Source organism: Neoarius graeffei, chromosome 5, assembly GCF_027579695.1.
Source record: "Neoarius graeffei isolate fNeoGra1 chromosome 5, fNeoGra1.pri, whole genome shotgun sequence".
NCBI classification, from domain to species: Eukaryota; Metazoa; Chordata; class Actinopteri; order Siluriformes; family Ariidae; genus Neoarius; species Neoarius graeffei.
This window is the reverse complement of record NC_083573.1, coordinates 18,831,627-18,859,141: the sequence shown is the minus strand read 5'-3', so window position 1 is coordinate 18,859,141 and position 27,515 is coordinate 18,831,627. Positions and strand designations below refer to the sequence as shown.

Sequence of the window (27,515 nt, the reverse complement as noted above, 5' to 3'; positions counted from 1 at the left end):
ATTTTTTGTTGCAAATTGTCTCGTTTTTGTCAGGACTGTAGCCTGCTGGGGGGTGTGGGTAAATTACCATATGGGCCATTCACATGATTTAAGTCTTTTGTTTTTTTTTCCGCGAATCAGCTGTATGATCCGAGCTGAGCGCATGGCTACTTAGCTGCATACAGGCATGTAATTTCACTATGGAATGAGTTACTAAACAGAGTGCAGAGGAGCTGAAACACCGCGAAGCAAATAGACACACGGTATTTACATCGGAGATAACCATTTCTAGCAAAAAAACCCGCAACCTCGTTTTCCAGATTGAATGGAATACTTGAATGATCGGATGATACACGGACCGTTCTAGGATTACATTCCATTGGAGGCATTGGTGTGTGCAAGGCGCCGTTTCTCTTTCTGATGGGGTAAGTTTATTAATCTAAGGCTGTGTGGTTATTTTTGCATGTAACGGAGAGTGTTGTGGTTTGGTTAAGCCTAGGTCACAACCGGACGCACGGTTTTTTGGCCGTGTGATTTTTGCCGTTTCCCAAATCGCTGCGGTTTATTTTTTGTTCACGGAGAAAGACGCGTGTTGGCCGTAAGTTTGTCTTGCAACCTGAAAAAAAACGTAAGCGCCCGTAGAGTTTGTTTGACATGACAAAGAACCTCTGCGGCTCGAAAATCAGCACATCACGCCCGCTCTCGTGCGTTTCATGCACGCTCTCCGTGTGTTTCTTGCGCGCTCTCCGTGCGTTTTTTGCATGTAGACCGGCCGTAGGAGCACGGTACGGCCGGTTGTGACCGAGGCTTTACATGAAATTAGTGTTGTGTTAGTTGTGTCATCATCGTGCTATCTTTCTTTCTTACGGTGTGAGTAATTTTTCAACCACAAAACGTTAAAGTATACTTTAGGACTTATTTTTGTACTTCATAATTGTTTTGGCATACTTTGCATGGAAGGAAAATTGACGTGGTGATCTTTGTTTACGTGAAAGTAGTATCGTTCTAGCTAGTAGGGGGTAGAGCTTTCCTTAATATCATGCAAATGAGCACCATTATGTGCCCGCCCTGCACCCAGAGTAGCTGAGATGGAAAACTTTGAGGGCAATTTTCTCCCTTTTCTGTTTTAAGAAGTATACACTTTCAAAAGGCCACACATTCTTCAAATATTGTCAGATCTCCACATGGAAGGCATCATTGGAAAGCTTAGAAACTGTACTTTCTGAATCTGTCAATAACTCAAAATGCTCCCGGGCGGACATGTGTCCCTGGATTCTGTTTTCTGACACGTATGTTCTACTAGCAAATATGAATAATCTGTAAATACCAATGGCTGTGTATATGTTTAACATAGGTATTCAAACAAACAAAAACAAAAAAAAAACAGCTCTGACAGCTCACATCAAATTGTTTTAGCAGACAGCAAAATCTCCATGGTCAGTATTCAAAAATGTAAACCAACAGTTGTACCACCTGAAAAAAGTGCAAGGGAGTGAAATGTAATATCTGCACAACCGTGAACTAATACAGTGCACAGAAGACCAAGCAAACATCTCAACCAATGGGCTGGTTTAAATTGCTCAGTATGTAACAAATGTAATAAACATGAAAAAATTGTAATGCTACATAGGCTGTCTACGTATTTTCTACTTGCAAATTATGACTAATCTGTAAATACCAATGACTGTGTATATGTTTAACATGGGTATTCAAACAAAAAAAACAGCTCTGACAGTTCACATCAAATTGTTTTAGCAGACAGCAAATCTCCATGGTCAGTATTCAAAAATGTAAACCAACAGTTGTACCAATTGAAAAAAGTGCAAACGTATTAACATAAATCAGTCAGTACCATGCGAGGCCTATATGCTGAATCAAGTGCACATCATTCAGGATCTATTGTTAGGTTTTTTGCCAGAAAGACAAGTCTGTCCACAGTATCTGGCTTTAAAGCTGCCCTGTGGCAGGTAACAATATTGCTACCTGTGCTAAAAGCTCTCTCTGAGGGCGAGCTGGTGGCAGGGATGCAAAGGTACCACTTTGCCAGAAGGCTCACTCTGGGATATGCTGTGCAGTGGGTCTTCCACCATTCCAGGGGATTGGTTTCACTATCTGCATTTGGAGCTTGCAGGTAACTGTTCAATTCAGCCTCAACAGCCTGCTGGTCTGTTAGACCAGAAGTAGCAACTGGCCTTTTGAAAAAGCTGCCAAGTGTCTCTGCATTATGACTGGTGCAGTTGAAGTTGATGCTTCTGATGGAGTAGTAGGGCTAGACTGTGAGGTCCTCCATTCATCCAGTATCTGAGAGACAGCGTTGGCCCCCACAGCCTCTCTTTTGTCAGCCTGGATGTAGTGGGTCTTGAAGTGAGGATCAACGAGGGTTGCCATGCTCAGGAGGTCATCAGTGGCAGCATCATTGAATTTCTCATTCAAATAGGTAATGACAGCAGTCTTGATGGCCTTGGTAAGCTCTGTGTCATCATCTTCTGGCCTTAAGACTTCCTCATTGAAGAGCTGGAGGACAGGTTTCACACGAGACACTGACGTATGCTTCGCCAGAAAGAGCGTCAGTGAAGTCTACAAGTGGATTTAGGGCCTTGTGGACAGACTCCAATACCTCAATATCCTGCCATGTGGGAGTGAGGTGCCTGCTTTTTCTGTCAGCAGATAACACCTTCGCAATAGCCTTCTCCTGCTCCAGTACTCGTGCTATCATGGCATGACAGGACCCCCACCTGGTAGGAGATTCTGTGATCAACCTATGTTTAGGGAGCTTGAGGTCATCTTGAGCAGTTGCTAGTGCTCTTCTCTTTTTCCATGAGTAAGAAAAAGCACTGACCACTTTCTTGCACACACTGACAGCCCTGTCAATTCTCCGGTCATTCATACTGCCCTCTAAAGATAAAAAAAAAAAAAAGGAAGAAATCAATCAATCCGTTTAGAAGCCCTCAATATAATAATTTGAAATACTGTCATTTACTTTTTGCAAACAATAAGAAGATACATTTGATGCTTGTAACGTTACTGTTTTCCATGTTTGAAGGTCAGCATAACAAAATGCAAAACTAACCTACTTGTTTAACATGGGCCTAATAATCATTTTGCTTACAGCAGCAACTGTTTTAAGTGACAGCCAAACACTGTGATATAGTATCAGAAAGAATATAAAAATAAAAACACTATTTTAAAGAAAAAAAAAAAGACAGCTTTTCTGAGATGTGTTCATTTAGGCTACTTACCAATAGCTGTGTTTAGCCAGTGACCGAAGCACTGCAGGTGAGTCCAGCCTTTAAGAGCAACAGCCTTGACAATGTTTGCGCCGTTGTCTGTAGTGATGCACACCTGCCGGTCTTCACTAAGGCCCCAAGATTCCAGCGCATCCTCCAGTCCCTGACAAATTATTTCGGCTGTATGGTCCTCCGGAAAATACACCGTCTGCAAGCATGTGCTTTGAAGAGCCCACTCCTCGTCAATGTAATGGATCGTGAGACTCAAATATGGCTCAGATGTGCGACTGGACCAAAGGTCAGAGGTAGTTGCAAAGTATTTGATATCTTGGAGCTGAGTTTCCAACTTCATACGGCATTTATCATAAAGCTGTGGAATGGCAGTTTGTGAAAAGTATTTTCTGCCAGGGATTTCGTACCTCTGGTCCATAACGTTTAGTAAGTACTTAAATCCAATTCGCTCAACTGTTGACAGCGGCATCATGTCTTTCGCTATACAAAAAGACACAGCGTAGGTAATGGTTTTGTTCCTTTTCGAATGCTTCTCATAAGGCGTAATGGCCGCAAGAGATGACATAGTTGACTGTTGTTGCGGTTTTGGTCCTGTGGCTACACTGCTGGTAACAGGTTTACTTTTATGTGCCGAACGTACAGGCTGAGCTCGCATTTTCGTGCTATCTGAGTAGTCACTTGGATGGTATTTTTTCAAGTGATTAAAAAGGTTCGTTGCAGAGGTGGGACAAAGTCACTAATGTGCAAGTCACAAGTAAGTCTCAAGTCCTACCACTCAAGTCCGAGTCAAGTCACAAGTCAAGGCACTTTTGACCAAGTCAAGTCCAAGTCCAAGTCCTACCCAAGCCAAGTCGAGTCCAAGTCTCATTTTTTTCCAAGTCCCTAACAAGTCACCATTTATTCTACAGGCAATCAACACATTTTTGATCACAAATGTATTACCTCTCCACACTGCAGTGTATGTCCTCCTTTGCCAGTCACCTTGGATAAAAACGTCTGCTAAATGTAATGTCAATGATTCATAGAGGCAGCACAAGTAACTACAGTACACCCATTCTTTTCCATTTTAAAATGTTTTAGAGCTTGTGCCCCAAGACAATCAAAGAATCTCAGAGGAGACAATGATTAGTTAGTTAACGTTAGTAAAGCATCCTAAATTTTTAGTGAGTTTAGTTTGAGTGAGTCAGTGTACATCTGAGGCTAAGGGTGTGAGAATGAGTGAAAGTATGACCATTTCCTTACATTTTTTATTGGAAAATTAGTGAGAAATTAAAACAAAATTCTAAACAAAACTAGTACTGGTACTGTGTAACAAAAATCATTTTCTTTTCATTTCATTCATGTCATTTTTCACATAAAAATGCTTTTCATGTGCATTTTAAGACATGAAACTCAAAGTCCAAGCTAACAGATGATCTGTGTACCTTTAGAATCAAAGAATGGTTTTCCTTCTGAAGTTGGTACTGTCCCAACATACAACATGACATGCCTTTAACACAATACAACGTGACTTGAGTACATTTGTGTGTGTGAGAGAGACCAACTAACTGACAAAAAATTCTGGAAATATCTGTTCTCCACTACTGAGAGAGGGATGTTGCATCCAATGACCAAATCTGTTAGTATTGAATTTGTGATGGCTTTTTGTTGTGGGTGGGTAGCATTGTACTGTCTATCTTTTGCAGTAAGGAATCCAGAAATGGACGGCTGCTCTGTCTCACTTGGGATGATCTTGTTCTTCAGATATTCTGCAAATCTAAACAAGGAAAAAAAAAATGTAAAATTAGTAGGCCTACTTGTTTTCTGTTTTTAATCATGTAGACATTAACATGTTTTATCATTTTCAATATCAAAGTCTGAGTTCATTTAATCCGAACATATTTGTTTATACACAGTATAATGTTTAATACAAGCCAGCCAGGATGTTCCCTTAAGCAGTTTAGCTAGACCACAATGCATTCACTAAACACTCGCTAAAATACCGGTAGCCTCAGTAAACACAGAACGTTGTGACGATGTAGCCAGAATCAGAGTCCTCTAGGGCTCTGGCCAGAATGTGAGAATGAAGCCCTGGCAACATTCTAGAGAGCCATATAATAAAGTAGAATAAACAGTTGTTGTGAATTTCAGAACGTTCAGCGGAATCCTCCAGATCCAAGTTGCGTGCTTTTGGCGAATTTGGTTTCTCGCCAGAGACTAATAAATGCACTGGTAAAGCCACGCTATGTAGAGGCATTGTGTGCCCTGTCGTTTGGGTAAAAGACTATGGGATAATGCCTCGCGTCGGAGTAGGCTACACTCCAATCTGTCGGGATGTACTGCGCTATAAAACGTCAGCTGAGCTTACATTTTAAGGCCCGGTCACACAGCACTCCGCGTCTATATCACGTACAAAAAGATACAAAAATCTGGTGGACGTGGGCGTAAGTGGTAATTTTTGGTCAATTTTGGCTTTGCCGTGCTTTGTACGGGGTATGGCCGTCGGCGGCTGTTTCACTGCTGCAGCACTGCCAAATCACGGGTAACCGCGGCTCAGCGTCGTTGGAAGAGCGGCTTGCTGCGCATATAAAAGCGGTAGGATATGTTGAGCCTGTATCAGTTGGTTCTGTTGGTGCTGGAGCATTAAGATGAGGACATCACAGCGTTGAGGGTTCATGTTCACCCCTTGACATCTAGACTGCAAGTGCCGAGGTCTCAGAAAATTACGGTATTTACATGCCGCAAATCAGAAGTGATGCAGAAGTGATTAGACAGTGATCAATCGAATTTAGAACTTGTTTGAGACGTCGTTTAACGGGCTTAGACAGTGCTATGTACGCGGAAAAATCCATTTCTCAGTGATAAGCCGCTAAACACACGCTATATCCCGTGATACCAACGCGTAACACCCGTCCGATGACCGTGCTCTGCCCGTGATAGACCGCCAAACTTTCGCGTCTTACCACGTCTCCCCAAGTTTTAATAACGGCCGGGACACTGATTATCACGTGTTTTTCACCTGTGTTGCACGTCTTTACCACGTGTGCCGGCCGTGGTTGTCCGCGGTCTAAAGTTTTGAGCAGTCCAAAACTTTTTGCCGCGTCCGACGCCGTTCCGATTTTCCCCTGCGTCCTGTCACGTCTGTATATCGACTGTAACACGTCTTAAGTTCGACATCAACACGAACAATATCGTCTGCTTCACGGGAGAGCACTTTTTGACGGGTTTTGGCCGTGATAAAGCCGTAAAGCGCTGTGTGACCGGGCCTTTACATAGCCCAAATGGCCCATTATTCACATTGCCTACATGACACCAGAGAGAGGAAGAGAATAGAATTGAATGTCTCTGATGATGCGTAATCCCAGCACTAATAACACACATCGCACAGCGTCCATGACTTGGTGCAGTACGTACCAAACAGTTAAACGCCTGGTTTAACTTGCATTGCTAGTCATCTCGTCTCAGTGGTTTAAATGCCTTTCATGACGAGCACTGACTTTCCCATTGCAAAGAGCGAACTTCTGTTTTACATACTTAGTTTGCAGCCTGGGTAACTGTTTATTTGATTCACGTTTTATCCTTTGCTGTCCGGTTCTTATCATAAGTCTGTGTCGTTCTGACCAGAGCCTTTATAACAATCTTGTAAACGTTCTCTGCTCTGACCAAATCACCACCTTCTGGCTATGCCTTCCCAATGTGTGTTAACTGGTAGGCTAGCCCACATAATCTAACACTAGACTGAACACAAAAGCAATCCAATAAAAAAAAATCTACTTCACTATTTTATATTCAGCAAAGCAAAACAAATCCTTGACAGCGTTAATACATTAACACATTCCACTTCTAGCCACCAACTAGCCTGTACAGATTCTTGCTACCTGGCTTTGTTACTTACTTGTCCTTATGCAGCCTCAGGTGACGAGCGAAGTTTGATGTGGTTGACTGGCTGTCCGAAATTGTGGCTCCACATGTTCTGCACGTAGCAATGCGTTTGTCATCTGTATTGGAGTATTCTTTAAATCCAAAGGAAATTACGCGGGGAATCATGTTTTTATCCGTCCGTTCATCATTCAGCGTCCTCGTTGCCCATCACCGTTTGGTTTTTCATTTGAACCAGTTGAAGTGCTTGAGCAGGGCCGGAGTGGGCCCTGTTTTCACTCCGGGAGTTTAATTCACATTCAGGCCACTTTGAAATGGAGGAAGAATTTGAGTACATTAAAAAAGATAAAACAAATAACTGTTCTTTCACAATGCTTTTTATTTGGTTTAAATTCAGGTAGTGACAATGTATGTTGTTCGTCGTTCTCTGCATTACTTTAGGGTTAATAAAACTTCCATTACGCGGTAGTTTAATGACCACAAACGTAATGCAGAGACCGACGAGCGATTTCATCTAGTATGAGACGGGGCTCCACTTAAAATTGGATGGTGTGTGGCTGCGTGTCTAATCCGCATATACATTTATCTGTGTCACCAACATGTCCCAAAGTTCCTTAGTGAAAATATTTGAAAACACATCCAAAGGACATGCATCTTCAGAAATCGGCATCTTCGGCCCGGGTGTGGGAATGAACTTTTACGTCGGGGGCGAAATCCAGCTGACTGCCACTCCAAATAGCAAAGCAGCGAGTATGGCTGATTGTTTCGCGTTATTTAAGACGAATTACACAACACATTTTTAGTCACATAGTCTTAAAATAACGAAAGCACCCATCTCGCGTGCATTTGAACCAATGCTTGTGCATTACATGCCGCATACGCCTCGAAAATAATGGCAAATCAACAATGCTGGGTACTCAGCAACCGGCAGATAAAGCGTGAGGGCGCATTAGGCAACTCAAAAATGGTTAAATGAAATGTAGGCTAAAGCAAGTGTTCGATTCTGCTTAGAATATTGGCATACACCTCTTCCAAGTTATATATTTAACAACAATTATTTAACATCAAATTTATGACTTCTAGGCCTATGTGTTCATAACCACAATGTGCGCACGTCTGTGGAAATGCACGGTGTGACAGCGAGATGAAATAGGCTGGATGAGGAAATAACGCGCAGCAGCACATTTGGGACCTGTTCATCTAAAATTGTTAATAACTGGGATGGAAAGCAATGTCTGGTTCTTCTTAGAATTAAGACATACACCACATCTATACCGTGTAAATTGCGAGATTTCACATGACATCAAAAAGCTGAATTGACATCGCAAACTATCGACACATTATAGGCCTAGCATAGACTGATAAAATCGACAAACAGGGTTATCATACTCCATATCTTTCGTAACCTGCCAGCTGGTCTTGAGAACATATCTGTCAATTTGGCACATTTTGCTGCCACCTTTTTTAAGCTTCGCCCTTTCGGTTCCACCTGGCCTCTTTCTGCCCTCCATCACTGACGCGCGCTGTTTCGCGCCAATGTTGTTTAAGTTCCCCGCAATACAGAGGAGGAGTCTTGGACCAAACCAACTGCAATAGAGGGGAGGGGAGAATTTCCTTATTTGGTAGCGCCTATTTAATCTGCTGCGATGCTGTCGGCGTCTGGGCTGCCATGTGAAAATGCAGAGTGCAGTTGAATTGATGATTAATGCAAGAATAAGATCAGTGACCAAAATTAGTGAAAATTATTTTCCCCATGCTCCAAGCAGGCCACCATTGATGGTTTGGGCCGGGGATGGTCCCGGCTAAATATAGGGCCACCCCGGCATTGTGCTTGAGTGACACCTAGTGCTAGTGGATTGAGCTGCTGTAGCCTAGGACAAGGAGCTACACCGCATTCAAATAATAACGAGTGTACTTGGATTCAAAATCGGGGGGGAAGAATATTTATACCTGATACGCCAAGTCATTGCAAGCTAAAACTGTCAAGTCCAAGTCAAGTCTCGAGTCAACAGCGTGCAAGTCCGAGTCGAGTTGCAAGTCATTCCTCATCTAGGGATTTCAAGTCTCAAGTCATCAAAATGGTGACTCGAGTCTGACTCGAGTCCAAGTCACATGACTCGAGTCCACATGTCTGGTTCGTTGTATTGCCAGTCTTAGAAGGCACCAGTCGCCAACATATCTTACATACCGGCTTCATCTGCTGCTTGTCGCTTTGGCCATAACCAAACCATTGCCACACCACTGATGTTGTGTAACCTTTTTTGTCAACAATGACCTCAGCTTCGGAGGATAACTCCAAGTCATGTCCAACATCACTTTCGCTGCTCTCAGTTCCACCTTCGGCCATTCTGCTGTCTTCTAGTTTTAGCCTACCTTCTATGGTAAGGTCACGTTAGCTTGCAGCGGTGCAGGGAAGGTGGATTGTGATTGGCAGTTGTCGTGCACCTTTCCGCTGCATGTAATGCACGTGATCGAGTAAATGGGCCCACAGCTGATCACCGTGATCGAACTGAATTTAATCACGATCACTAATCGTGATCGTATAATCGCCCAGCCCCAGCCTGACCTTTGCACAGTACTGTAAATAAGATAATGAAGGCATTCACACAGATTAAAATTAGCTAGTTCAATTTCATGTTCATTTCTTCCAAATTTTTTAAATGAGCTGCTCTGAATCCAAAGTGAAATTTTTGATCAGCAATTAAAAGATCACATTCCACCTACCGTTGGACCTCGGAGTCTACTTCTCATCTCATTATCTCTAGCTGCTTTATCCTGTTCTACAGGATCGCAGGCAAGCTGGAGCCTATCCCAGCTGACTACGGGCGAAAGGCGGGGTACACCCTGGACAAGTCGCCAGGTCATCACAGGGCTGACACATAGACACCTACGGTCAATTTAGAGTCACCAGTTAACCTAACCTGCATGTCTTTGGACTGTGGGGGAAACCGGAGCACCCGGAGGAAACCCACGCGGACACAGGGAGAACATGCAAACTCCGCACAAAAAGGCCCTCACTGGCCACGGGGCTCGAACCCGGACCTTCTTGCTGTGAGGCGACAGCGCTAACCACTACACCACCATGCCACCTCGGAGTCTACTTATATAAGCATATCAGTAGTGTTACGGCCAGTGCATCAGAGCACATTGCTGTAAGGCTAAGGTCAAGACAAGGAACGTGCAAGAAAGTCAAGATTACGTGATCGTTTTCTAAGCTGCGATCCCGAGACGACATAACACATTGTATTTCATATCACAATATGAAATTTCCATTTTTGCCCATTATCCCCACTTCTGATCCGTGAGTGGTGTTAACTCCTGACAGAGTGAACGATACTCATGTTAACGTTCAGTAGCTGCAAACTGACTCATTCAGTTCACCATTCATCAAAAAATTAGCGATGAAACAGTTACTGGTTTCACAGTAAATGGCAGTAAAATTCCTGACCGTAAGTATTACCTTTTCAATCTAGCCACTGGGGATGCATAAGCGTACTCTTGGTGCCGGTCCCAAGCCCGTTGGGGCTTGGGACCTCTAAAATGTTTTACAAGTCATAAAATGGAAATCTATAGCAAAGCTTGTATGAAAAACATTGGAGGTGGATGCAAGTTGTTTTATTATGGAGTCGATGGAAAGAGAAATGGTGTTGGTATTGTTTTGAGGGAAGAGTTGGTCAACAGTGTGATTGATGTGAAGAGGGTGTCAGAGTGATAGGCATGAAGTTGGAGATTCAAGGAGTGGTAATCAATGTTGTGTATGCGTATGCCCCACAGGTTGGATGTGAGAATGAAGAGTGTCTTTCTGGGAAAAGATGGGTGAAAGTATACTGAGGGAGGAGCGCGTGCTACAGTAATAGGAGCAGATCTCAACTGACATGATGGTGAGGGAAACAGAGGTGATGAGGACGTGATGGGCAGATATGGTGTAAGAGAGAAAAATGTGGAAGGGCAAATGGTGGTTGATTTTTCAAAGAGGATGAATTTGGCAATAGTCAAGACATACTTCAAGAAGAGCGAGCAGCACAGGGTGACGTTTAAGAGTGGAGGAAGATCTACACAGGTGGACTACATACTCTGCAGAAGGGGTAACCTGAAGGAGATTGGAGACTGTAAAGTGATGGCAGGAGAGAGTGTAGCTGGACAACATGGAGTGGTCGTGTGCAGGATGAGCTTGAAAGTGAAAAAGAGGAAGCATGAAATGGTGGAGCCAAAGATTAAGTGGTGGAAACTAAGAGGTTGAATATCAGAAGGAGTTTAGGGAAGAAATGAGACGAGCATTGAGTGGTGATGGAAGTCTGCCAGAAGATTGGGATACTACTGCTATACTAGTAAGAGAGGCAGCAAGGAAGGTGCTAGGGTGGTCATCGGGAAGGAGGAAGGAAGACAAGGAGACATGGTGGTGGAACAAAGGAGTGCAGGAAATTATAAAAGAGAAGAGGCTAGCAAAGAAGAATTGGGACGAGCAGAGAGACGAGGAAAGCAGTCAGTTATACAGAGAGATGAGGCAAGGCAAAAAGAGCAGTGGCGAAAGCAGATGCATACCAGGAGTTGTATAAAAGACTGGAGCCCAAAGAAGGAGAGAAAGACCTGTACAGACTAGCTAGGCAGAGAAACAGGGAAGCGAGAGATGTACAGCAGGTAAGAGTTGTAAATGGAAATGTGCTGACAAAGAGAGTGTATTAAGAAGGTGGAAAGAGTACTTTTGAGGATTTATTAAATGAGGAGAATCCGAGAGAGAAAAGGTCAGATCATTGGAGACAGCAAATCAGGAAGCAGAGTTGGTTAGTAAGGATGAGGTGAGGGCAGCCATGAAAAGAATGAAGACTGGGAAAGCAGTCGGACCAGATGGTATCCCAATTGATGCTTGGAGATGTTTGGGTGAGACAGCTGTGGAGTTCCTAACGAGATTTGTTTAATAAGATCCTGGAGAATGAGAAAATGCCGAATGAATGGAGAAAGAGTGTGCTAGTCCCAATATACAAGAATAAGGGAGATGTACAGAGCTGCAGTAATTACAGAGGGATAAAATTGATGAGCCACACCATCAAGTTATGGGAAAGGGTATTGGAGGTGAGAACGAGAAGAGAGGTAGCAATCTGTGAACAGCAGTACGGGTTTATGCCAAGGAAGAGCACGTCAGATGTAATTTTTGCTTTAAGAATGTTAATGGAGAAGTACAGGGAAGGCCAGAGGAAGCTACATTGTGCGTTTGTAGACCTGGAGAAGGCATACGATAGAGTGCTGAGAGATGAGAAAGTGTGGAGTGAATGAGTATATCAGAGCGGTGCAAGACATGTATGAGAACAGTGAAACAGCAGTGAGGTGTGCAGTTGGAATGACTGAATGGTTCAAGGTGAAGGTGGGACTTCATCAAGGATCCGCTTTGAGTCCTTTCTTGTTTGCCATAGTGAAGGAGGCTTAACGGACGAAGTGAGGCAAGAGTCATCATGGAACATGATGTTTGCGGATGATATTGTGATATGTGGTGAAAGTGGAAAGGAGGTTGAGTTGAGTTTGGAGAGATGGAGGTATGCATTGGAATGAAGAGGAATGAAGGGGAGCAGTAGCAAAACAGGTTAAAGCCACTAGCGGCCTTGACGGGCCCTTGCACGTGTGGTTCCGCAACCCAACAAAACAGTCATATGTCATATATTCATCAAATGTTCAAAGGTGATGTGCATGTTGCAAATGCCATGACTGCTTGATGGATGAGAGATAGACAGACAAAGACTGTGTGTGTGTGTGTGTGTGTGTGGTGTGAAAATGTACATTTATATATGTACAAAACTATACATGTGTCTCCTCCTTATCTCTGTCTCATGCTGTAATCTTAAGTCATCAGCTTTCCTGTGTCTGCAGTGTGTGTGTGTGTGTGCGCGTGCATGCAGAGTTTTCATGTCTGCAACAAAATGCACAATGATGGCAGGTCACTATTATTGTGTGTGTGTGTGTGTGTGTGTGTGTCAGAGAGAGAGAGAGAGAGAGAGAAGGTGTGTGAGAGAGAGTGTGCTCATAGATGTTGCGTGTGCATGTGAGTGCATACTTGTGAGAGTGTACAGTGGTTCTTGAAAGTTTGTGAACCCTTTAGAATTTTCTCTATTTCTGCATAAATATGACCTAAAACATCAGATTTTCACACAAGTCCTAAAAGTAGATAAAGAGAACCCAGTTAAACAAATGAGACAAATTATTCTACTTGGTAATTTATTTATTGAGGAAAATGATCCAATATTACATATCTGTGAGTGGCAAAAGTATGTGAACCTCTAGGATTAGCAGTAAATTTAAAGGTGAAATTAGTCAGGTGTTTTCAATCAATGGGATGACAATCAGGTGTGAGTGGGCACCCTGTTTTATTTAAAGAACAGGGATCTATCAAAGTCTGATCTTCACAACACGTTTGTGGAAGTGTATCATGGCACGAACAAAGGAGATTTCTGAGGACCTCAGAAAAAGTGTTGTTGATGCTCATCAGGCTGGAAAAGGTTATAAAACCATCTCTAAAGAGTTTGGACTCCACCAATCTACAGTCAGACAGATTGTGTACAAATGGAAGAAATACAAGACCATTGTTGCCCTCCCCAGGAGTGGTCGACCAGCAAAGATCACTCCAAGAGCAAGGCGTGTAATAGTTGGTGAGGTCACAAAGAACCCCAGGGTAACTTCAAAGCAACTGAAGGCCTCTCTCACATTGGCTAATGTTGAGGTTCATGAGTCCACCATCAGGAGAACACTGAACAACAATGGTGCGCATGGCAGGGTTGCAAGGGGAAAGCCACTACTCTCCAAAAAGAACATTGCTGCTTGTCTGCAGTTTGCAAAAGATCATGTGGACAAGCCAGAAGGTTATTGGAAAAATGTTTTGTGGACGGATGAGACCGAAATAGAACTTTTTGGTTTAAATGAGAAGCGTTATGTTTGGAGAAAGGAAAGCACTGCATTCCAGCATCAGAACCTAATCCCATCTGTGAAACATGGTGGTGGCAGTATCATGGTTTGGGCCTGTTTTACTGCATCTGGGCCAAGACGGCTTGCCATCATTGATGGAACAATGAATTCTGAATTATACCAGCGAATTCTAAAGGAAAATGTCAGGACATCTGTCCATGAACTGAATCTCAAGAGAAGGTGGATCATGAAGCAAGACAACAACCCTAAGCACACAAGTCGTTCTACCAAAGAATGGTTAAAGAAGAATAAAGTTAATGTTTTGGAATGGCCAAGTCAAAGTCCTGACCTTAATCCAATGGAAATGTTGTGGAAGGACCTGAAGCGAGCAGTTCATGTGAGGAAACCCACCAACATCCCATAGTTGAAGCTGGTCTGTACAGAGGAATGGGCTAAAATTCCTCCAAGCCGGTGTGCAGGACTGATCAACAGTTACCGCAAACGTTTGGTTGCAGTTATTGCTGCACAAGGGGGTCACACCAGATACTGAAAGCAAAGGTTCACATACTTTTGCCACTCACAGATATGTAATATTGGATCATTTTCCTCAATAAATAAATGACCAAGTATAATATTTTTGTCTCATTTGTTTAACTGGGTTCTCTTTATCAACTTTTAGGACTTGTGTGAAAATCTGATGATGTTTTAGGTCATATTTATGCAGAAATATAGAAAATTCTAAAGGGTTCACAAACTTTCAAGCACCACTGTATGTGTATATGCATATGATTGAGTGTGTGTATGAGTGTGCACAGAATTGTATATATCATCAGACTTACGATATCCAATATTTTGTAAAGTTTCAGATAAATCCATCAATGAATTGAACATTTTTCCCCCATTTCCTGCTTGGCCAGATGGTGGAGCTGTGCTAGGCATCTGAATTACACATGTGAATATCATCACAAGCATAATACACAATATTTTGTAAAGTGTCAGATCAATCAGTTAAGGCATTGCCAATTTCTGGCACATTTCCTGCTTGGCCAGGTGGTGGCGCCATAACAGGCAGGCCCATTGGGCGTCAGGTTATCATCATAATCATAATGTCTATTGAAGTAAGAAGTGTCCGACCATACAGTCAATGCGCTGTGGCTTTCTGACACGTTTCCTGTTTGTGGCAAGATATTAAAATCATAAGGCCATTTCAACCTAATTACAAGATATCAAAAATCCCCTCACAATTTAATATCAGCGACATCTTGGCATCATGTATAACAAATTTCACATGAATCTCATGAACCGTCTAGGAGGAGCATGTTAAAATTCATCATGTATCAAAACACGTATTCAAAACCCTATTCTTTCCTTGGCCAGTTGGTGACTGTATACCAGACAGGCATATTGGGGATCTCGATGTCATAATAATCACATTCTCTAATAACCTGAAAGGTTTCAGCCAAATCATTAAATGTATTATGACTTCATGACACATTTCCTGTTTATGTGGTGAGTATTAAAATTCATAATATTGCCATTTCAACATATTACAACATTTCAAAAATCCCTTCGCAATTCAACATCAGCAATATCTTGGCATCGTGTTTGCCAAGTTTGACATGAATCTGATGAACCGTCTAGGAGGAGTACGTTAAAAATGACCATGTGTCCAAACACATAGAAGCCCAATTACCTCACTTCCTGTTGGGCGTGGCTAATGCAATGTATATACGGAAGTTGTTTGTCTTGGGACGAACTATGCATGTACCGGATTTGGTATGCGTAGCTGAAACTATATGCCAATCCAAGGACTCCATGACATTAGGGGGCGCTATGAAGTCCCTGGGCCACGCCTGGGGCCAAACGTCTGTGGCTGAGAAGCGGTTACAATGACTGTGTGTATTAAATTTCATGAGTTTCCATGGATGGGAAATGCCTCAAAAAAAAGCCCAGCGCGACAGAAAAATAATAATAATAATAATAATAATAATAATCCTTCGAAAAACAATAGGGTCTTCACACCGAACGGTGCTCAGGCCCTAATAATAAGGCCATCCTTAAAAAAAAAATCCGTTTCCTGTCCACCGGGTGAGCAAAAAAATTTTCAGTTGGGAGGGAGGGATTTTTTTTTTTTTATGGATGGATAAGAAATCGCAATGCTGTTTGCTTTTTCTTTCAGTACTTTTTTATTACAAAAGCAGACACATTTAATAAAATGACAGTTTAATCAACTGAAACTTGTACAAAAACTTTAAGTTAGCATTTTAAATGCTGATTGCAACATTTGCAAAACTTTTTACAAAGGTACTTAAAATGTCCGACACACGGACTTTTTGTAGTTCTAAATCGACCATTAGGCCTAGTTCGGATGAAATTACACTATTAAAATGATCACTGAATGATTTGTTTTTCTTAATCGTTACTATTTTGTTGTTCGCTAGAATACCATTTTGCGATTTTACACTTAAGCAAATGTTTGAAAACTCCGGATCTCCTTCCTTCATGGTGGCTCCCATTTTTTTGTGCCGCACGGCGCATGTGCAGAACTGATTCAGTTCAGAGTGCGCACGCACTCGGCGGAGGCAGTAGTGTGTCGGAGGGAACAGAAGCAGAGATAACGCTTATTTTGTCTCCGGTAAACCAGTCTTCTCTCGTTCAATTACGTGCTGGCATCAAAAGACACCATTGGTTGTAAATGAAACCAAACTGAGTCATTGGAGTGCATTTTCATACACAAATGGAGAAATGTTCGCTGAGTGTTTTAATTGTGTAGCCACCACTGCAGACCGTTGTCGTTGTTAATTCATAGCATGCTCAGTTGCGTGAATGTGTCATGCACCGAAAGTAAGAGATTTACAAGCCAGGAACGCCTCATGATGCAATACGCAAGAAAAGAAAGATTTACTGCCATTTTACTTTGTATTTGAGTAAAGTGAATAAATAAATGGTCTGTGGAAAATACATTTAATCCTGGGAACTGCGTGCACAGGAGTTTTTGTGTTTACTCCCCCCCGGCTGGCTACTTATTTGTCATGGCTGGCTAGTATGAGCCTTAGTGGAAAGCCCTGGGAATGCCTAAATGTCAAGTTCGATTTTAGATTTACGAACCCGAAAAAAACGTCGAAAAACCGGCATTAAAAAAAAATTTCACCCGCACAAATGGCACTCACCCGGCCGGTGGACCGGAAACAGAACATTTTTTTTAATAATAGCCTAATAATCCTTCGAAAAACAATAGGGTCTTCGCACCGAACGGTGCTCGGGCCTTAAATACATGTGCATCAATGAAAATGGGGATGAGAGTGTAGTGAAGATGCAAGGAGTAGACGTGAAGAAAGTTGGTGAATTCAAGTACCTGGGGTCAACTGTGCAGGAAAATGGGGGCTGCGATAGTGAGGTGAGAAAGAGAGTGTAGGCAGGGTGGAGCAGTTGGAGAAGGATTTCGGGAGTCATTTGTGATAGGAAGGTCCCAGCAAAAGTGAAAGGTAAGATGTATAAGACAGTAGTGAGACCAGCTGTGATGTATGGATTGCAGACCGTACCCTTGACGAAGAGACAGGAGGCAAAGTTGGAGGTGGCGGAGTTGAGGATTTGTGATGGGAGTGACAAGGTTGGACAGGATAAGAAACGAGCACATCAGAGGGACAGCACATGTGGAGAGCTTGGGAATTAAGCTAAGAGACAGCAGTCTGAGATGGTATGGGTACATCCTGAGAAGAGATGCAGAGCATGTTGTAAGGAGAATGTTAAGAATGGAGCTGCCAGGCACACGAAAACAAGGAAGGCCAAAGAGGAGATACATGGATGTGGTGAGAGAGGATATGAAAGTGGTAGAGAAGCATGCGGAAGACAGGGAGCAATGGAGACGAAAGATCTGCTGTGGTGACCCCTAATTGGGATCGGCCAAAAGAAGTAGTAGCAGTATTACCTTTTCAGATTTTAATCATCATTAAAACCATTGCTGATGGGCGGCACGGTGGTGTAGTGGTTAGCGCTGTCGCCTCACAGCAAGAAGGACCGGGTTCGAGCCCCGTGGCCGGCGAGGGCCTTTCTATGTGGAGTTTGCATGTTCTCCCCGTGTCCGCGTGGGTTTCCTCCGGGTGCTCCGGTTTCCCCCACAGTCCAAAGACATGCAGGTTAGGTTAACTGGTGACTCTAAATTGACCATAGGTGTGAATGGTTGTCCGTGTCTGTGTCAGCCCTGTGATGACCTGGCGACTTGTCCAGGGTGTACCCCGCCTTTCGCCCGTAGTTAGCTGGGATAGGCTCCAGCTTGCATGCGACCTTGTAGAACAGGATAAAGTGGCTAGAGATAATGAGATGAGACCATTGCTGATTTACTGAGGTTTGAAAAACTCATATTAAAGTCTGTGTAAAGCAAATTCAGAGAAAATAATGTTAGAACATGTATGCTGGAAGCATGTGAGAAAATGGAACTATGTTCCGAATTGTGGAGTTGGACCGTATTTGTGTTCAGGATATTTTGGGTGGGTTAGAAATCATGGCGCTCCATTTTTGTGCTGTGTTGCTCAGTGGTAGTTGAAAATGGATTCATTTGTGGATTGGTGAACTTCAATAAAAAGGAAATATTGTTTTTCTTTTTTTAATTTACGCTAACAGCGCTGGCACAAATTGTTATTCTCACTCAAGATCTTTCTTCTTCTTGCTCTCCTAACATTTTTAGGATGCTATTTCTCCTTCAGTTTTCAACTAATCACCAAATTTCACATGAAGAATACCTCTGGGCTAAATTAAGTTGCTATGACTTTTTGTGCTGATCTGGATCACCAAACCAGAATGATCCATGAAAAACTTTTGTTTTTCAATCACTTATAACTCTGTCAATTTTCATGAGTTTTTTTTTCCCCAGTCAGTTTAAAAAAATTATTTATTTGTTCAGGGCGCAGCTTTTTATCACTAAGCATCATTCTCTTATCTCTTACCTTTCTGGATCTATAGGGCAGTGTTTCTGAATAATTGGGCCGTGGCCCATTAGTGGGCCGCAAATTTTTTTCAAGTTGAAGCTAATTTTTACTCGTAGTAGGGTACAATTGCTGGGATGCCTCCAACGTCGCATCTGGTGTCACATCCGCCTCATTAAGCTACAATCACACTACAGCTCACGATGCTTTTGTGATGGGTTATCGATGAAAATGAGGCATTTTGGTGGCAATGCATGGTGATCTACACGTGAGCTAAAAGTTGTGGTCAGAGCAGGTGCGCCTTTGCGCACTTGAGTCTGGTGCAGCTCGAGTGGTCGCGCACACTCCCGGAGCGTGTTGTGCGCACTCTTGGAACCCGGTCATTATGGGAAACGCCCAATACTGATTTGAGTGCGATCAGCATGCACAGATGCGGTTGCTGTTTTCACAGAGGCTTTGCAAAGTTTTATCACAGTCACATTTGTTTCTAGCCATGTTTATAGCACTGTTTTAAAGGAGATACGCGGAACCATGGCCTCACTTTTTGTTTATAAATGCCTTGAGACCTCAAGAATGGCATAGGAATAGTTTTAAGCTTAACAATAAATCTAATATAGTAATTTTTATGATTAAAATGATTCATATAGGTAGTGGTCTGAGTGAATGACCTTGACATCCGTGACGTCACCACAGGAAGGCTATCTGTCTCATTGCTTTTTCCACAATATTAAACACAGAGCTGACTGCAACTTTGAGCTTTCATTTTGAGCTAATTTATTGCCATGCCACGTAGATGTGTTGCTGGCAGGTGCATGGCCCAAGAATGTTCAAGCTGCAAAGATTTGGACATGTTTTGCGAGAAGTTCACAGGGACATTGTGTGTCTATGAAGTGGTCTCTCCTCTGCTCTGTACGTTTTACTGAAGACTCATACGAAACCTCTGATCTGTTGAGGAGCATTGGCTATAAGCCTGTATTGAAAGAGGGTGCAGTACCAACAATTAAAGAAAAAGAAAACTACAAGAAAAGGAAAGCAAGTTTGTCAGGTTCTGTGGACATTTTAGCCTGCTGTTCATTTACCTGGCCACTAGATGTCACCATTCAGCATTGTGGTTTTTTTTTTAAACCCTTGTTTTTCTTGGGTTATACTTGTCTTCATGCTATTGGTTAATTGAATCATTGATGGCTAGTAGTTGATTGGTTGGCCTATATATATGAGTCTGTTTTCTTTTCACTCTGCTGAGTTCTCTTGTGAGCCACCATGTGAGTACTTGTCCTTGTTTTTCACTATAGCTGTTTGCTCCACTGTTCTGAACTGCCTTTTTTGACCACTGCATCTGTTTTTGCTAAGAAGAGGATTGTTTTGCTTTGGACTTAAACTTTGAACTCTGACTTATTTTTTGGACACTTAGAAGCCTGTGATTTTTCTGTTGGATTTTGTAACCTGGGACTTGATCATTTAGATTACTATGGACTGCCGATTATGAATGATTTTTGAACTTTTGTGCCAAGAACTGTTTTGCCATTTTTTGGATTCCTAATTTTTTTGTGCGTTTTAATTACTGACCTTTTTGCCTTATTGGATCTGGAGTTATACATGCTAAAGATTAATTTGGATTTTTTGTAATTTGATCTGGTGCTCTCAGTAAAGACTTCCATTTTGAAAACGCTAATTCTCTGCATCTCTGTCCTGAATCTCTGTCTCTTTCCGAGGGTGGCCTTGTGGTCTAAGATGTTCAGTCCCCATCTCAACCAAAACCGTGACAGAAGAACTCAGCCAGCAATGGCTGGAGCAGAGGATATACCACTTCCTGAATCTGATTCTGTGCCAGTGCCTGACCCCTTACCAGCAACTGCCCCCGCATACGACCCGGCACTCACCCTCCAGCACCTGGTAGCAGCCGTCACCAGCCAAGAGGACACTATGCGCCGTCATGAAGAGGTCTTAGCCCAGTGGGGGGCTGAAATGGGAAGACAAGCTGGCATGCTGACCAAGATCCACCAGGCCCTCCAACTTCGTCAACCTACACAATCAGCCCCTTCAGCTCCTCCAGCCCCTTCAGCTCCTCCAGCCCCTACAGCCACATCTTCCAACGAGCCAACAGCGTCTCTTCCTGTGCCCAGCCGTGAGCCCCGCCTGCCTGCCCCAGAGAGGTACAGTGGAGACCCTAAAGGTTGCAGGGGCTTTTTAACCCAGTGCCGTCTGTCCTTTGACCTCCAGCCCGCTGCCTACCCAACAGAGCATTCCCGAGTGGCCTACGTCATCACACTCTTGACTGGAAGAGCCCTGGCCTGGGCCACAGCCCTCTATGCAGGCAACAGCCCTGTTTGCGCTTCCTTCTTGTCCTTCTCCAAGGAGATGTTGAAGGTCTTCTCCCCAGAAGTCAGCGGTCGCACAGCAGCCAACAAACTTCTCCAACTTCGCCAAGGCCATCAGTCGGCAGCGGACTATGCCATTCAGTTCCGCACCCTAGCAGCGGAAAGTGGCTGGGGAGAGCAGGCCTTGCTTGCTACCTTCTACAGTGGATTGGCTGACCACATCAAGGATGAGCTAGCTTCGTGGGAGGAGGCTGAAGACCTCGAGTCATTGATCTCTCGAGTCATCCGGTTGGACAATCGGCTGCAGGAATGAAACAAAGCCCCAAAAAGCTCCTTTTACCAAGCAGTTCCAGTCCGTAGCAGCCCAGCAGTCGACTCCTTGGATGGAGGACCGGAGCCCATGCAGCTGGGGGGAACTCGACTGTCTCAGGCAGAACGTGATAGGCGAATGAGGGAGCATTGCTGCATTTACTGCGGAAAGCCTGGACATTTTTCGTAGCACCTGCCCAGAACTCCTGGGAAAAGCCAAACCCCATCCAGTCCCAGGAGATCTGTGACGGGGGTGACATCGTCTCCTCTCCACTGGGTTCTTTGTTCCTGTAACTCTCTCCTGGGATCACCAGCTGCACTCTTTCCAGGCCCTTATTGACTCTGGTGTTGCCGGCAATTTCATGGACCTCTCTCTAGCACAACATCTTGGGATTCCCACAACTGGCCTTGACCCCCCTCTGTCAGTGACTGCCTTAGATGGACGGCCTTTGGGTGGGGGTCTTGTAGATCTAATGACCTCTACTGTTCATGTACGGATCGACAGTCACCAGGAGGAACTGTCATTCCATTTAATCCAGTCCCCAGAGTTTCCCATAGTCCTTGGATTCCCCTGGCTGACTCGCCACAACCCTCATCTAGATTGGGGCTCACGCACGATCCTCCAGTGGGGCCCCACTTGCCATGCCAGCTGTCTTGTCTCAAGTACCTGTTCCGAGGTTCTCAAGCCTCTCGAGTTGTCCCAAGCCCCTCCCGAGTTGTCCCGAGTGCCTCCCGAGTATCATGACTTGAGAGAAGTGTTCTGCAAAGGAAAAGCAGCAGCCCTACCACCTCACAGACCCTATGATTGTGCCATTGACCTGCTGCCTGGCACTTGTCCACCTAGGGGTCGCATCATCTCACTCTCTGCTCCAGAACGCCTAGCCATGGAACAGTATATCAAGGAGTCACTGTCCTCAGGCTTCATTCAACCCTCCTCTTCTCCAGCCGGAGCTGGCTGCTTCTTTGTGGGCAAGAAGGATGGAGGCCTAAGGCCTTGCATCGATTACAGAGGACTCAACAAGATTACTATCCGTAACCATTACCCCCTGCCACTAATGTCATCAGTTTTCTAACTCCTGCAAAGCGCCACCATCTTTACCAAATTGGATCTTCGCAACACCTACCATCTGGTCTGAATTCGTGAAGGAGATGAGTGGAAGACTGCGTTTAACACCCCAACTGGCCATTATGAATACCAGGTCATGCCCTTTGGACTCACAAACGCCCCTGCTGTGTTCCAGGCCTTAATTAATGATGTCCTTCGTGACATGCTGGACAGATTTGTTTTTGTTTATTTAGATGGCATTTTGATTTTTTCTAAGACCCCCTCCGAGCACGTCCAGCATGTCTGACAGGTTCTCAGTCGCCTCCTCAAGAACAACCTTTTTGTTAAAGTTGAGAAATGTGAATTTCATGTTCCCAAGGTGTCCTTTCTCGGCTATGTCGTCTCTGAGGGGAGGATTGTCATGGACCCTAAGAAGGTGGAAGCAGTACAGGATTGGCCTGTCCCCAGCACAATCAAGGAGACGCAGAGATTCTTGGGCTTTGCAAATTTCTACCGGAGGTTCATCCGTAACTTCAGCTCCATTGCTGCCCCCATCTCTGCGCTCAGTCGAAAATGCCACTCCCCCTTCTCATGGACTCCTGAGGCTGGCCAGGCATTCAGGGCTCTCAAGCAGCGCTTCACCTCCGCTCCCATCCTCCGTCATCCTGACCCCACTCAACCATTCATTGTGGAGGTGGATGCCTCTAATGTAGGGGTTGGAGCAGTATTATCCCAGAGATCCTCTGATGGCAAAGTCCACCCTTGTGCCTATTTCTCTCACAAATTGTCTCAGTCAGAGGAGACCTATGACATTAGCAACTGGGAACTCCTGGCAGTTAAGCTGGCATTGGAAGAGTGGAGACAGTGGCTAGAGGGGGCTTATCATCCCTTCCTAGTGTGGACGGACCATAAGAATCTGCAATATATCCAGCAGGCTAAGCGGCTGAACCCTCGCCAGGCAAGATGGGTTCTCTTCTTCAACAGATTCGACTTCACGCTGTCCTACAGACCAGGCTCTAAGAATCTCAAACCTGATGCACTTTCACGCCAATTCCAGCCAGGCAGTCTAGAGAGCCCCCCTGAGACAATCATCCCAAGTTCACGGCTCATTGCACCAGTCCGCTGGGGCATAACATCTATAGTTCAGCAAGCACTGCGCAATGACCCTGGCCCTGATGATGTTCCTGCAGGTCTCTTGTTTGTTCCCAGGTCTGCACGTGGTCAAGTTCTCCAGTGGGGTCACTCCTCCCAACTGGCAGTCCATCCTGGGTCATCTCGAACACTGGAGTTCCTTGTATGTAGTGGAAGTTCATTATGTCTATCTATTATAGATATTTTATGTTCGTTTCTTAGACAAGGATTTTTTTAAACTTGTTACCTTGTTAACAGTTTCGGCGAGAATCTTCCGCCTTCTTCAGAAACAGTCACCAGATGTCGAGTGGTGACGTGCCTTATCAGCTGATGTTGCGTTACGGAGGCATGAACGTCCCGCCCAATTTGACAGGTAGTTCACGCCTCCTGCTGTCGGGACGGTGCTCCAGGTGTGCGACAGCGCATACGCTCCCTCATCCCGGTTCATCGTCCTCTGTGCCCGCTTGCGTATCTCCACTGCCTCTAAAATCCAACGCTGGTATCTATTTTCTTCAGCGCGAATGACTCTGGCCTCTTCCCAATTCATTATGTGATTTTGCCGTTTGCAGTGGTCTGAAATGGCTGATTTTAGGTTTTCTTGGTTTTCTTTTTCGGATCTTATGAGTCTTTTAGTTGTTTCTTTTTCACATTCTATTTGGTGTTCTTTCCTTCGAGTATGGAAGCATCTGCCCGTTTCACCAATATAGACTTTATTACATGAACGGCAAGGGATTTCATAGATGACGTTGCATTTATTGTCCAGTTGTATTTTGTCTTTGGGGTGAACTAGCAGCTGTCGGAGGTTCTTATATGGTTTGACTGGGGTGTTGATGTGGTATTTCCTCATGGATCGTTGGATGCGTTCTGTGACTCCTTTTATGTATGGTAGTGTGACAAAACCCCGGTTTGTTTTTTCGGTGTTTTTTCTTGTTTGTTTTTTTCCTTTTATTTGTGTCTGTAATTTCCCTTTTCGGATTGCCCACAGTGGATATTGGCAGTTTTTTAATGCCTGTTGAATATGTTGGTCCTCCTCCTGTCTGTCTTTCTCCTCCGTGATGCTCTGTGCTCAGTCGTATAGTGTTCTGATTACTGACATTTTGTGTTCGATGGGATGTTCATATGTCCAGAGAAGATATTGGTTGGTGTGTGTAGGTTTTCTGTATGTTGTGATTCTAATGTTCCATTCTTCTGTGTGGTGTATTTTTAAGTCCAAAAAAGCTATTGTCTTGTCCGATTCCTCTTCGTGTGTAAATTTGATGTTGCCTGTCTTGTCTATGGAGTTTAAATGATCCGTGAGTTGTTGTGTGTGGCCTGTTTTGGTTATTTCAAGAATGTCATCAACGTATCATTTCCAGAAAATGGGTTTGCAGTCGTCCGGTGCTGTTTCTATGGCTCGGGTTTCCAGATCCTCCATAACAAAGTTACATAGAGTGGCAGATACCGGGTCTCCCATTGCAAATCCCTCTTTTTGTCTGTAGATTTCCTCATGGATCCAACGATCCATGAGGAAATACCACATCAACACCCCGGTCAAACCATATAAGAACCTCCGACAGCTGCTAGTTCACCCCAAAGACAAAATACAACTGGACAATAAATGTAACGTCATCTATGAAATCCCTTGCCGTTCATGTAATAAAGTCTATATTGGTGAAACGGGCAGATGCTTCCATACTCGAAGGAAAGAACACCAAATAGAATGTGAAAAAGAAACAACAAAAAGACTCACAAGATCCGAAAAAGCAAAAGCAAACCAAGAAAACCTAAAATCAGCCATTTCAGACCACTGCAAACGGCAAAATCACATAATGAATTGGGAAGAGGCCAGAGTCATTCGCGCTGAAGAAAATAGATACCAGCGTTGGATTTTAGAGGCAGTGGAGATACACAGGCGGGCACAGAGGACAATGAACCGGGATGAGGGAGCGTATGCGCTGTCGCACACCTGGAGCACTGTCCTGGAGGAGCGACCTGACAGCAGGAGGCGTGAACTACCTGTCAAATTGGGCGGGACGTTCACGCCTCCGTAACGCAACATCAGCTGATAAGGCACGTCACCACTCGACATCTGGTGACTGTTTCTGAAGAAGGCGGAAGATTCTCGCCGAAACTGTTAACAAGGTAACAAGTTTAAAAAATCCTTGTCTAAGAAACGAACTTAAAATATCTACTGGAGTTCCTTCAGCGTCGCTTCTGGTGGCCAGATATGAAGGAGGATGTGCAGATCTTCGTGGTCAGCTGTCCCAACTGCGTCCAGGGAAAGGATCCATGCCAGAGGGCCCAGGGCCTGCTCCACCCCTTGCCCATTCCTCGCAGACCTTGGTTGCACATCTCCCTTGACTTCATCACTGGCCTGCCTACCTCTGAAGGTAACACCACCATTCTTGTTATTATTGATAGATTCTCTAAAGCCTGTCGCTTCTTGCCTCTGCCTCTGAAACTGCCAGACTAATATGTGACCACGTGTTCCGAGTCTTTGGTCTCCCCCAGGATGTCGTCTCAGACCGTGGACCCCAGTTTACCTCCTGCTTCTGGCGAGCCTTCTGCAAGCGACTGCGAGCCTCTCGTCTGGCTTCCATCACCAGTCTAATGGGCAGACAGAGAGACTGAATCAAGACCTTGAAGCCGCCTTGAGATGCATGGTCCCGACCAATCCCACCTCCTGGTGCTCCCAACTCCCATGGGCTGAATACACTCACAACACACTGAAATGCTCAGCTATAGGTATGTCGCCCTTTGAGTGTCAGTTTGGCTACCAACCGCCTTTGTTCCCTGAACAGGAGGTGGATGCAGGGGTCCCATCTGCCCAGCAGTTTGTGCGGCAGTGTCGGCGTATGTGGGGTAGAGCCAGACGTGCCTTGCTGAAAGCCTCCCGACAGTACCAGCAGCAGTCCAATCGCCGTCGGAGGTTGGTCACCTTCCGACCTGGCCAGAGGGTCTGGCTTTCGGCTCGGGATCTTCCTCTGAGGGTGGAGAACCGGAAGCTGGCGCCGAGGTTCGTTGGTCCCTTCAAGGTGCTCCGCTGGGTCAACCCTGTGGCCTACACTCTGCAGCTGCCCCGCTCCATGAGGGTCCACCCGACCTTCCATGTCTCCCGTCTCCGCCCAGTGGTCACTTCACCGCTGTCTCCTGCTCCTCGGCCACTGCCTCCTTCTCGGCTCATCGATGGCCAGGCCACTTACACGGTCAACCGGCTCCTGGATTCCCGCCGTGTCCGTGGGTCTCTTCAGTATCTGGTGGACTGGGAGGGGTATGGGCCGGAGGAGCGCTCCTGGGTGCCGTCCAGAGACGTACTTGACCGCTCCTTGGTTAGAGACTTCCATCGCTTGTGTCCTGATCGGCCCGGGATCGTCAGGAGACGATCTTAGGGGGGAGGTTCTGTCAGGTTCTGTGGACATTTTAGCCTGCTGTTCATTTACCTGGCCACTAGATGTCACCATTCAGCATTGTATTTTTTTTTTTACCCTTGTTTTTCTTGGGTTACACTTGTCTTCATGCTATTGGTTAATTGAATCATTGATGGCTAGTAGTTGATTGGTTGGCCTAATATATATATATATATATATATATATATATATATATATATATATATATATATATATGAGTCTGTTTTCTTTTCACTCTGCTGAGTTCTCCTGTGAGCCACCATGTGAGTACTTGTCCTTGTTTTTCACTATAGACCCCTTTCACATGACGTCACCGTGCCGCGAGATTTTGTTAGGCGCCATATTGGAAGACCAAGTACATGCACTCAATATAAAACAAAGTATGAGCGAGAGTAAAGTAACACAATGGCTGATAATTCGGGTTATGTGAGTACATTACC

At 44.5% G+C, this 27,515-nt stretch overlaps 1 protein-coding gene across 14 annotated transcripts in view; it reads left to right on the top strand.

Annotated features, from left to right (window-relative positions):
- The window catches only part of si:ch211-285f17.1 (sickle tail protein homolog), a 422,785-nt gene that overhangs the window by 211,429 nt on the left and 183,841 nt on the right, over window positions 1-27,515 (top strand). The window lies entirely within an intron of this gene.